Here is a 13,825-nt window from a genome sequence, read left to right as displayed (position 1 = left end):
AAAATGGCAAAGCTGATTCTGGCAAGGATGGGAAGAACCCTGCAGAAGATGGAGCTGCCAGATCAGACCAGGCACAGAAAGCTGAAGATGCTGGAGTCGCCAAGTAAAGTGTGTGCACTTTTAATAACTGTACTTCTGGTGACTGTACAGTTCGAAATACTATTTTTATCAAGTTTTATAATAAAAATAAAATAAAATGTTCCAGAGAATCAAAAACATAATATTAATTAATGTTTTGAACTAAGCAAGAATCTGTAGATATGTGGTATTTAGGTATTTTTAATTTTTAAGGATATATGGTTTTGTAACTCCAACTTGAAATACATATTAATATATCTGTTGAGATGAGGTTGTAAAACATAGAAAATTTAAAAAAAAAAAATAACACTGACTTAAACAAGAAGTAAGCTTATTTCTCTGTTGCAATCAGGAAGCCCAGAAACCATCCTACCAGGACTGGGATGAGCTCCACAATGAGTGGCAGGGACTCTGGCTCTTTCTATCATGTTGCTGTACTCTTTATTATTCCCGAGGTCACATAGGGAACAAGATAGCATCCATTACATTCAGATAGCCAGAAGGAACCAGGAAGGAGAGAGAACAGGGACATGACCCTTACCTTTAAGAAAGTTTCCTGGGGGTGAGGACTCCAACATATAAATTTGGGGGTGGGCACACAATGTAGTCCACAACAATACCTGTGGAAAGAACTTGGTCACAAGGCCACTCTTAAGTACAAGAGAGGTTGGAAAATGTAGTCTGTTTTGTAGGAGATGATGTGCCCTGATAAAAATCAAATTCTCTATTACTATGGAGGAAGGAAAAATATATGTTTGAGGATAAGTAATAGTTTTCATCATAGTTACACCTGTAACTTTAAAGTGAAACACTTATCACGTTTATAGACAATGTTAGAACATTTAAGAAAACCTAAGGTTCACTGCATTTATAAGGTTTGCCCTAGTATTGATAAGTATAGCACCTTTGTCAAAGTAATTTAAGTACTGGGAAGGTTATATCTGTTAAGATAGAAAATGAAAATATTTTAATAAAATACATTAAATAGATGAAAGATTAAATTTGTTGAAGGTGTTAAGTTTGTTAGTAGGACCGAATATAACTCAAAGGCCCAATGAGGATATCAGCCCTCCATAATCAACAAAACTTCTGATCACATGGACTAAACATTCTAAGTCTCAGCCAATCAAATTATTAATGTTTTATTCTCCTGGACAATATCATAACCCCTTGGTAGATCCTCGTTATTCCTCTCCTAGGGAATAGTGACTAATAAAACCTTATATAAATTCTAAATACTTTGTCGATGAATACCACATTTCAAATGTTTGTCGAAAGTATTCCTTTTAGATAGCCTTTCTAAAGTTTGCTAACTTATGACTAAAAGGTCACCTGCTGGCACCAGGGCCACATTTTCCTATCTGAACAGCACCAGGCATTTTCTCCACTACTCGTAGAAAGGAAAACCTTAGGAGGGTATAGAATGCTTACTCATTTAAGAAAGTAGTTACCCTACCTGTTAACTGACATTCTCTACTGAGGGAGATTTAGTCCTGAAAAGATTCTAGCAGAACTCAGGTAATCTGGAAATTAATCTATGGAAAAGGTTTCATGTTAGATTTCTAGGAATTGTTCAGTTGCGTGACATTTGACATTTTCTAATTATTGTTTTAATTTTGCACTTTATTTTTCTATTCTCTGATTGTACTTTATAGCATTTTTAATTGGCTTTGGGAATCCTATATTTGTGTACCACTGAATTAATGGATATTTATATTAATCCGAATGCCTCTGGAGAAATTGGAGTTCTTCTCTAGGTTTGCATATAATTAAAACAAGGACACAGATAACATAAAAGATAAAATCTAACACATGAGTCAAAGGAGGATTTGAGGCAAAACTTCAAGAGCTGAATTTTAATATATTATCCTTTGCTAATTATGTGGAATTCAGTATAACAAGGTATCTCCTTTATACCCTTACAGGAACATTTTAAAATTCACTAGCATTGGGTCAGGACAACACTAATTGGGAAAATCATTTAGCTATATCTATTGCAAACCTTAGCATAATATGCTATACTAACTTGGTAGGGAAATGTTATATTTTATAAAATAAAGAAGGCCCAGTAGCTCATTAAAAAGGGTAGGATGATTTTAAATATTTATGAATGGAACAGGCTTTAGTAGAATTTACAAAATAATATTGAATAAAATACTAAAATTACTAGGAAATGTTTAAATGGCTGCCTGATTTGGTTTGTTGAAACAGAAATCATATATATATAATGCAAATCTTGTATGTATAATTATATTAGTCATTATTGAAGGCACGAAGGTGGTGAAATGTAACCCTTGTATGCATCTCTAAATGGCCTGGTAAAATAGACTCCTGCCTCTCAGCTGATTATCTCCAGCAAGAAAAGACTAGTTGCCTAGTAGCCAAAAGCCTCCACCTCCTAGGACATAGAACTGTCAGCTGTTGGAATGCCAATGCCCTCATATTAAAAGAAACTGAAACGACTGAACTAAACTGTCTACCAGATAAGTCATTATAGAGCCATCTAAAACGGGTATTACAGATGACTCAGGAACAAAATAATTTGTTTGAACATCTTGTGTGGAATACATTCCAAAGACAAAAGAACTGCAGAACAATTCTTGAGCTTATTAGTCAGTAATTTTATTCTTTGTGTTATATTATTATTTGAAACTGTTTTCTTGTATTGTTTGGAAAACAAAAAAAAATCTTTATAATTTTAGGAATAAAGATTTTTAATATAAAGGAAAAAGATGAACAATCTTAAAACTGAGAATTTAAGGGGGTGTGTATATACACATGTAATTTGATTGTTAATAATGTATAATTTTATACAACATATAACATTAATACAATATTATTTATATATAATTTTCTAGCTCTCTACCCAAATACTCTATGAAAAAAAGTGATTCCACAAAACACTCACTCGACTTTAAAATTTCTATTCTACTAAGAGAGCTCTTTGGAGAAATAGTTGAATCCTTGTCTACGGCAGAAATGTACAGGTAGGCCTGGAACATCTTATATCAGAAACAAGAAAGTTTCAGAGATTACTGGAATCATATGTAAAGGTCTTGCTTGCCAAAACTGATACAATTTAAGCTTCAAAAAGAGAATGACTGGACGTGGTTCCTTAGTGTAGCAGTTAGCACATCTGTTTTACAAGTAGAAGGTCCTGGGTTCGTGCCTCAGTGGAGCCACGGTCCATGGTCTATGGCCATAACACCCTGAACAAGTCCAACGTCTGATCTCAGAAGCTAAGCAGGGTCGGGCCTGGTTAGTACTTGGATGAGAGACTACCTAGGAAGACCAGGTGCTGTAGGCATAAATAATAATAAAAAAAAAGAGAGAGAGAATGACTGTGTCCTCTGACATACATTAAATTTGAAATGCTATGGGGTCCAGAATGGTGTGCAAAAAGTGAGATTTAGCAGAAATGTTAAAAATTTGTAAAAAGCAGATAAATAGAATAAAATTCATTTTATTAAGTCGCTATTGCTATATTGACTCATTTATTGTATTGATGAATATGGAAAGTAGACAATATGAATACTTCAATTAAAAAGTGTTTTCTGACTGAAAGAGAAATCAGTTGGCCAACCTCATAGATTGTAACTTTAAGTCAGTGAAATGTATATAATGTTCAATGTCTAAAAGTACTCATCTCCTTTTTAAGTATGAAAGAATGAAAGGTTCCCTGAGGTGTGGAGGTCTTTAAACTTGTAGAAACCATCAAGTTCAAAGGTCTCCAGGGTTACAGTAAACAAACATTTATTTATCTTAACTTCATCAATGAGGTGGCAAGTGGAGCTTCCTGCCTACTTCTAGAGTAGAGACAAAAATTAGGTCATGTGTATAATATCAATCCGGGGACAGGGGTAAGTGATCACACTTCTCTTGTTATGGAATCCCAAAATAATAAGAATGTCAACATAAGCAACACCCAAACCTGTAGAGAATTTTTATAAGTTTATTTGAGCCAAGCTGACGACAATTGCTGGGAAGCAAAATCTCAATGAATTGAGAAAATGGTCTGGAGAACGGTAGTTTTGCCACTTATTTTATACATTAGAATGAAAAGAGAAGACGTAAGGAGGGTTACATGAAATCCATTGGTGATGAATTAAGAGGGCAGGGGAAAGCAAAGTGGGGAAATCTCTGGGATTGGATAAAAAGAAAAATGGAGCAACACATACTTCTTTTACGTTGATGGGTTACAGGATAGTTAACATTTACAGTATGTAGAGATGGCATGCAGGCAACAAGATAATAATAAGGAGTTCTGTAGTTTCATGCTCTGGTGGTCTGACAAGCTCAAGGGGGCCTGTTACGTGGCTATGTGTCAGGTTTATTGCATAGCCCTTTTTTCATCCACAAGAAGCAGCATGTTCCATTAGGGTCACAGATGAGAATCTAGGCAACCTTCAGGTATAAATCTCCTCAGTGAGAACATCAGTTAGCGGTAAGGTAACTGTCTTCCTTAAATGAATGTTTTCAACATGGGGAAATTTAGAATTAAGCAGAGAAATGACTGAGAGAATCAGAACACTAGTGTCAGTACATCTGTGTTAAGAAAGCGTCTGCATATTTGGTATATTGCTTTTATGAAAGCCTTTTTACCATTGAAATGTGTATTAGTGCAATCGATTTAGACAAATGGTTTTTTGTTTGTTTGTTTGTTTGTTTGTTTTAATGGGAAAGTCCTTTAATCTGGAAATTCTCACAACCATTGTTTTTCGTCATTGATGACACTGACATTTTTTAAGAATACACTCCCCCGCCACCCCCCCGCCGTTCATCCCCCCTTTTTAAACAGAAACTTCTTCATTTGGGCTTTGATGCTTCCTCATGATTAAATCCAGGTTATGCATCCTTGCTGGAATACTGCATAGGCGATGCTGTGTCCTTCACAGGACATCACATCTGGAGGCACATAAAGTCCTCCACCCCTCACTGGTGATTTCATTTTCATCACTTAGTCAAGATGCTGTGTCTTCTCCACTATATATATAAATATATATTTATATATTTATATATTTATATATATATATTTAACTTGCAATCTGTGAGGAGACACTTTAAGACAACGCAAACATCCTGCTCCTTATCAAAATTTCTTTCTAAATGTGGCATCCCTTGATGATTCTTGCCTGATCCGATCTTTACGATTAGACAAATGGTTTTAAGGCAAAATCTTCCTAAGTCATTCTCAGTATTGAAACATCTAAGAGAACTTTAGGTTTACTCTAGTGTATTGGATTTGTAACAATTACTTAGTACTCAGGAAGGTTTTTGTTTGGTAAATCACATCAATGAAGACTTAAAAGGGAAAAGCTTAAGTTGATGCAGCTGCTAAAGACACTTCCCCAACAGAAAGACCACCCTCAACCTTGGTACTTTTGCTATTTCCCTATCCGGCCTCTACCTCCAGTTCACAAAATGAGGCCTGTTATAGAAAAGGTTGCCTGAGCTCCAGCAAGCTCTTTCTTCCATCTGTTTACAAATTCTAGCTACAACCAGATGGGTCTTCATGGCTGATCTGTCTCCTCGCTATCCAGGACAATGCAAATACTCGACAGCGTGCTTGGACAAAGAGGAGACAAGGAGACAGATCAAAAATGTTTGCTCCTTTCTGGCTTTTCAAATTTAGCAGCTTCTCACTTGTTCGTGCCCAGCATAATTTAAGAAAACAGTCCAACTACTACATAGCATCTAACTGTGAGATTGTCAGACTCACACACCTCCACCTTGCAGATACACTCTTTTAGGCTTCCTCGGTCAAAAGGATATTCCCATGTCTTTGTTGTAATACTTCTAGTGCCTGTGTTTGGATGGCCCCAGGCTTTTCCCTGCAGGAAAGCAATGCTATTACTACAGTAAAAATTGCTCCAGAAATAGTGTCCCCACTAGGGAATTTCCTTGCTAGGAAATTTCTCTTAACTTAGACTCAGCCCAAGGCTCTCATTCTAAGGGACACATTTTCCAATGTGTATGCAAACTTCATGCAACATGTACCATCCTCAGAGCTCTGGCAAAACAAAGATTAAGTAAATTTGTTTTAAGTGGCCTTTCAATGATCAGGATGAACAGGGAGGCATGATTCTTCCAACTGAAGGGCTCAGAATACATGCAGTTGTCAGGAGATGGGGCGTAAAGGCTTCAGCTCATAGTCCAGATGTAACTGGAGCATCTGGAGGACACATTACTGTCATTATCAGAAGTTTATTTCTCATCTGAGTTCGTTTGAAGTAGGGTGTGGATGCCCTGACATATTCGTTCCTGCCAGGACACTGACTCAGGGAAAAATAATTGCCTCTCACCCAGACAAGTTGGGGCCTATCAATTTTTCATAATTACCTACCATGGCTGTGTTCACTTTACCATCCCTGGAGATAGAGGCATCTCTTTGTGAGTCTGCTCTGTGATGCAAAATGGAAACCCAGAGACAATAAAACCCAATCACGTCATCACCACCACCCAAAAGAGGTGGGCCTGACTGCTCCGCAAGTCACTTAGAGAAGGCAGGTTTCATCGCCCTGTGGCAGCTTTAGTCTAAAAGATAGAAAAGGACAATTCCATTCTATCATGACTAACTAAGGAAAGTCTACAGTGAACACTGAAAGAACTGCACAGAAATATAGAATAAATAACTTCAGGACAACTAGCATAAACTGGAAAAGCTCTGAGCTAATACAGATTAGAAATCATGTTATCTTTACTTTGTAATTTGCTGCTAGGGACTGGGGTGAGGAAAGCAAGGTGCCTAAAATGCAAAAGTTAAGGAGGCACTTATTCTCAGGGTCCTGTGTGCTGACCAACATAAATGCCTTCCTTCCCCACCTCTGTCTATTGCCTTCAAGGTCTCTGTATTAGTTTGCTAGGGGTGCTATAACACAAACTGGGTAGCTAAAAACAAATTTATTCTTTTCCAATTCTGGAGGCTGGAAGTTCAAAATCACAGTGTCATCAGAACTAGTTCCTTCTGAGGAGTCTGAGGAAGAATCTGTTCCATACTTTTCTTCCAGCTTCTGACAACAACTGGCAACGTTTGGCATTCTTTGGCTTGTAGATGTGTCACTCCAGTACTACATCCATCTTTACTTGGCATTCCCTGTCTGTGTCTCTATCTCTTCTTCCCATAATTTTACCAGCAAAATTGGATTAGAGCCTACCCAAATGACCTCATCATAACCCAATTGCATCTGCAAAGACCTTATTCCACCCCCAAAATATCACACTCATAGGTCCTGGGGGTTAGAACCTTAACATATCTTTTAGGGGACAATTAAAAACAATTTCCAGGGCCAGCCCACATTCAAGGGAAAGGGAAAAAACAAGGGCATGGTTACCAAGAGGAGGGAGTCATATGAGGATACCAGTGTAGGAGCCTATCATAACCTCATAAAACATAGGTATCAATGCTCACACTTGTACATCCACGGAAAGGGGAAATACAATGGGGAGATTGACCCTTTTCCTCTTAATCAACAAACTTCACGTTACACAGTCTAAAAATTAAAAGTTCAGCCAACGGAGAGATCCTTAAAGCTTTTATCTTCCAAGAAAATATTAGATCCTTTTATATATTTGAAATGTCTTGCTAGACAAATATGGTAACCTCTTTCAAATGTATGTTATTAGCACTCCTTTCAAACAGCCGTTTTGAAATTTGCCACCTTGTGACTAAAAGTTACACTTTGCCCCCATCTGCTGAACCACACATCATGTCTCATCCTCCCTGGAACCGCCTCTGCTGACCACAGGCGGAATTGAAAGAGCTCGTGGGTGCTCCCAGATATAGGAGAAAACCTGTAATTTAGATGATTAAGGAACTGGGGCATAGAAGTCTTGAGATCCCCCGGTGGTGAGCACTCTTCTCCTTTCTGTAATGCAAGTTTTAGAAATGGCAAAGTTTTGAAATTCTGAGTTGGAGGTCTTATTGTTTTCTTTTTGATTGGCCTCTGTGAAATTTTTTTTTAATTTGATATACTCAAAAATAGAATATAAGATAAGTAAACTGAATTTAAAAACATGAGATAATATTTTATAATCTACAACTTTAAATCATTAAATATTAAATTTAAAAATAAAAATAAATCTCTGAATAGTTACTTTGTGCACAAAAACACCAACAATTATGCCAAAATTTTAAAACTTATACTTAATATGTATTATTCCCTCTCAGCCACTATCCTTAAAGTAATAGTTTGGTAAATTGTCCTATAGGTACTCACCAGACATGAGCAAAAAGTAGTAATTATGAAGGATGTATAAAAGTGGAAATGCTCTTTTACATAATGTAAAGCAGAAACTGTTCACGAGGAGACGGTGTGGGGAGCTGGTTATAAACTTGGACTACAGAGTCCAAGTTTTCAGATTTTGACTCTTTATCTACTCATTAATTGAGCAACATTGGATAAATCACTGAGCTCTCTATATTATAGTTACCATAACAGAGTACCATAAAGTGGGTGGCTTGCAACAAAAAAGATGTATTGTCTCACAGTTTTGGGGGCTAGAAGTTCAAAATCAAGTTATTAGAAAGGTCATGAATTCTCTGAAACCTGTGGAGAAAGCCTCCCTGTCTCTTCCCATTTTCTGGCGGTCTGCTGGCAATCACTGGCATTCCTTGGCTATAGATGTATAACTAGCATCTTCCATCTTCACCTGGCATTCTCCTTAAGTCTCTGTCTTTACATGGCAGTCTCATAAGGACTTCAGTTCTACTGCCCTAATCCAGTATGACCTTATCTTAACTAATTACACCTGCAATGAGCCTATTCCCAAATCAGGTCACATTCTGAAGTACTGGAGGTTACCATTTTAACATATGAATTCTTGGGAGACATAATTCAACCCATCACGCTCTCTAAAGGAGCTTACTACCTAGCTCAAAAGACTGCACAAGATGAAATGCTCAGGCATACTAGCTAGCAGAGAGTACATACACAAAAATGGTGATTAATGTAGAAATGGACCAATATGAAATTATCGAAGCTATAAAAATTACAAACTACAAAAGTAAAAATTAAAATAATTGAATCTCTGTGGAGGAATTGTAAAAGATTTTTTTCTTTTAAAAATGATTCAGCATTACATTTATATTAGCTGTGTTTTATTTATTGTGAAAGTGAGGTGCTGGCTAGCATCAACAGAATGGCAACATAGAATTTATCAAAAAAAAAAAAATCAAAAGCTTGCCATGCAAAAAGTGAAAGTGATACCCAAAAAGCAGTGGCATATGGTGCAAAGCTCTCTGCTTTGGTACTAAGCAAATAGTTACTTTCAACTTTTGATTTCTTAAAGGCCAATTATCTGGTCTGTGAATTACAGAAGACCCTCTGCTGCACTTAAAGCTTTTAGATTCTGCTTATTATAAGCAGCTCTGCCATCATCATTAAGGCATTTCTCATCAAGTGCCCACTGATCCGATGGAGAGGAGTGAAATCATTGAATTTTGAAATAGATGTGATTTTTTTTGTGTGAATTTCCTGCATTTTGTTACCATGAGAAATTGTTAAAGGATGCTATGGACTAAATGTTTGTATCCCTCCCAAATTAAGATGTCGAAGCCCTAACCCCCAAGTGATGGTCTATGGAGATGGGGCATTTGAAATGCAATTAGATTTAGCTGTGGTCTTGAGGGTACGAAGAGGAAGAGACCACAGTTCTCTCTTTCTGCTATGTGAGAATATCATGAGAAGGTGGCTGTCTGCAAGACAGGAAGAGAACCCTTATCATAAACGAAATCAGCCAGCACCTTGATTTTGGACTTTTAGCCTCCAGAACTGCAAGCAATAAATGTTTATTGTTTAAGACACTTAGTCTCTGGTATTTTGTTATCACAGTTTGAACATATTAAGACAGATAGTAAAATAATACAGGATTCAATGGTAAACCAAGAAGAGACCTTAAAGAATATTTAATCTAGCCCTTAATTAAGAGATGATTAAATTTGAATCCCAAGAAGGTAAAGTGTTACACAGTTTGCTAGAAAGCATGTTAGAAGTAAGGCCTACATCCTGAGAAAAAAGAACAAGGCTGGAGGCATCACTCTGCCCAACTTCCAATTATACTACAAAGTGACAGTAATCAAAATGGCATGGTATTGGCAGAAAAATAGACACACAGACAAGTGGAACAGAATTGAGTCCAGAAATAAACCCATATTTATATGGGCATATAATTTCTACAAAAACGCCAAAAATATGCAGTGGAGAAAGGAAAACGTCTTCAATAAGTGGTGCTGGGAAAACTGGCAGGCCACCTGCAAAAGAATGAAACTAGACTGTTGTCTATCATCACATGCCAAAATTAACTCAAAATGGATTAAGGACCTGAATATAAGACCTGAAACAATAAAATGCATAGAAGAAAACATAGGAACAAAACTCAAGGACCTTGGACTTAAAGAGGATTTTATGAATTTGATCTCAAAGGCAAAAGAAGTAAAAGCTAAAATAAATGAATGGGACTACAACAAACTAAAAAGATTCTGCTCAGCAAAAGAAATCGTCAACAAGGTAAAGAGACAACCATCCGAATGGGAAAATATATTTGCAAGCAATGCCTCTGGTAAGGGCCTAATATCCAAAATACACAAAGAACTCATACAACTCAATAACAACAAAAAAACAAACAATCCAATCAAAAAATGAGCAGAGGATCTGAACAGACACTTCTCCCTAGGGGACATACAAATGGCCAACAAATATATGAAAAGATGCTCAACATCGCTAGCTATTAGGGAAATGTAAACCAAAACCACAATGAGATACCATCTCACACCTATTAGAATGGCTATAATCAACAGGACAAGTAATAACAAATGTTGGAGAGGATGTGGAGAAATAGGAACCCTCATACACTGCTGGTGGGACTGCAAATTGGTACGGCCACCATGGAAAGCTGTACAAAGGTTCCTCAAAAACTAAGATTTGACCTACCATATTTTCCAGTAATCCCTCTGAGTATTTACCCCAAAGACTTGAAAACTCATATTGGAAAATATATTTGCATATCGATGTTCATAGCAGCATTATTTACAGTGGCCAGGACATGGAAGCAACCAAAGAGTCCTACGATAGATGACTGGCTAAAGAAGCTGTGGTACACATATACAATGGAATATTACTCAGCCATTAGAAGAGATGATATACTGTCATTTGTGACAACATTGATGGACCCCGAGATAATCATGCTAAGCAAAATACACCAGATAGAAAAGGTTGAAAATCACATGACATCACTTATATGTGGGATATAAACCTAAAAGCAACAAATGAACAGGACAAACGAACAGAGACTCATGGACATGAACAATGGACTAGTGGTTACCAGAAGGGTGGGGGTGGTTACCAGTCCCCCAACCTCCCTTCCCTCTGTTCGTCACCAAATTGTCCACTATATTCGTGAGTCTGTTTTTGATTAGTTTGTTCTTTTTATTCCTTAGATTCCACATATAAGTGACATCATATAGTGTTCATCTTTCTCTGTCTGACTTATATACCTTCTAGGTCCATCAAACCAATATCTTTTTCCAACCCCTTCCTTTTAGTTTGTGTGTGTCTTTTAATCTGAAGTGAGTCTTTTGTATTTTTTCTTCTTAAAGAAGTCCCGCCAATATTTCCTGTAATACTGGCTTGGTGGTGATAAATTCCTTTAGCTTATTTTTGTCTGAGAAGCTCTTTATCTGTCCTTCCACTCTAAATGATAGCTTTGCTGGATAAATTATTCTTGGTTGTAGATCCTGGGTCTTCATCCTGTCGAATATTTTTTGCCAAGCTCTTCTGTTCTGCATAGTTTCTTTTGAGAAATTAGCTGCCAGTCTTATGGGTTTTCCCTTATAAGTAATTATTTGTTTTTCTCTTGCTGCTTTTAATATTCTTTCTTTGTATTTAACTTTTGGCATTTTAATTATGATGTATCTTTGGATCCCTGATTTTTGGAATTCTCTGAGCTTCTTGAGGTTTTACATCCATTTCCTTCACCAGGTTAGGGAAGTTTTCCATCATTATTTCTTCAAACAGCTGTTCAACATCTTGATTTTCTTCAGTTTCACTGATCAGATAGATATTTGGACCCTTGATAGTGTCCCATTTGCTCCTTAAATTATTTTTAAAGTCTTGGCAACTTATCTCTTGCTGTTCTAATTGTGTTTTCTTGGCTTTCCCATCTTCTAGATAGGGCATTTGATCCTCTTCTTTATTCACTTTGTTTACTCCTTTGTTTATTCCATTTAATATACTTCTCATCTCAGATAACGTGTTCTTCATTTCAGACTGGTTCTCTTTTATAATTCCCATTTCCATTTTTACGTTTTTTATCTCTTTGTTGAAGTTCTCTACACTTCCCAAAAGTTCATTGAGCATCTTTATAACCAGTGTTTTGAACTCTGCAGCTGTTAAATTACTTGACTCCATTATATCTGGATCTCTGTTCTGTTCTCTTATACAGCTTCTGCTTCTTTGTCTTCCCATTTTGACTGCCTTTCCATGTCTGTTTCTATGTACTAAGCAAAGCTCCTAAGTCTCCCAGTCTTGTTAGTGTGGATTTGTGAAGTAGGTGTCCAGTGGCACACTCATAAGAAAGGTTCAGCTGCGGGCCAAATTTAGGCCAAGCCTTTACCCCTCCAGGGCCACCTGTTAAGATTCAGCAAGCAATCCACAGATGCTGTGCTTATAGTTGCCTCAAAAGGCCACACCAGAAACCGAGGCCAGCTGTCTCCATTGTGAGTCTAGGTACTGCTCAGTAAAGGGAACCTGACTCGCTGAGGATATATCTGGATATGGCTTGGGTGGGCTGTGAGTTGGGGGAGGCGGGGTTTCAGGGAATCCGCTGGGTGGAGCGACCTTTGTTATCCAGTTTGATGACCTCATGGCTATGACACCCAGTGTCCGGTGCACTGGTAGTGGGGAAGGACTCAACAGGGAACAATGGATACCATAGGCACTTCTGTATCCAGCAAGTCTCACCTCTGCCCTCACTCCAACAATGTCTCCCTGTAAGTCTCTGGTGACTCCTAATCGGCACTGGTGCTCAGAGCGAGTAGGTCCATCACCGCTAAAATTTGCTCGCAGACCTGGCCCCTTTAAGAGGCATCTGCCACCGCCTTCGTCTCACTCAGCTTCTCAAGACCAGGCTACCCCATGTCCTCACCCCATCCTACCTTCTGCCATTGCAGGGCGATTTCTTGGATTTCTCCCTATTTGTATGGCTTGTTCCTTTAAATCTCAGGCGATTTTTCCTTGCTGCTTACTCCTTGTTTCCGTCACAACTTTGATTTGGTCACCAGAGGGATGAATAGAGCCTCTATCATCTACGCCATTTTTTTCTCCCAGGCCTCGATTGTTTTAAGAGAGAATCAATTTCTATCACTATGTTCAACCTCCATTCACTCTTTTTTTCCTAAAACAATCTGCCTGAGAACACCTGTGATGGAGGATCGAGTTCCCTTTCCATTGCTATCCTTTCACATTTGCACAATTGATGTTTCCTACTTTCCAAAAGAAAGACATCCCCTCCTCTCAACCTGATCTTAGCTGGTTCCATTGCCCTGGGTGCTCTTTGATATGTTAGTGTGGGCGTTAGGCAAGGGGAGGATTCTTACCATAGGGTACCCATCCTTTGGTAACTTTGGTTTCTACGTTTTTATTTTCAAGAAAAATTTTAAAAGGCGTAATCAAGGTGTCAGATGATGGGTCACTATTATAAGTTAATGTTTGTGATGGATCAGTGTTTATACATATGTATATATATGTAAATA

This window comes from Pteropus vampyrus, unplaced genomic scaffold (genome assembly GCF_000151845.1).
Source record: "Pteropus vampyrus isolate Shadow unplaced genomic scaffold, Pvam_2.0 Scaffold80, whole genome shotgun sequence".
NCBI lineage: Eukaryota > Metazoa > Chordata > Mammalia > Chiroptera > Pteropodidae > Pteropus > Pteropus vampyrus.
The sequence above is the reverse complement of the archived record's forward strand: the minus strand, read 5'-3'. Positions refer to the sequence as shown.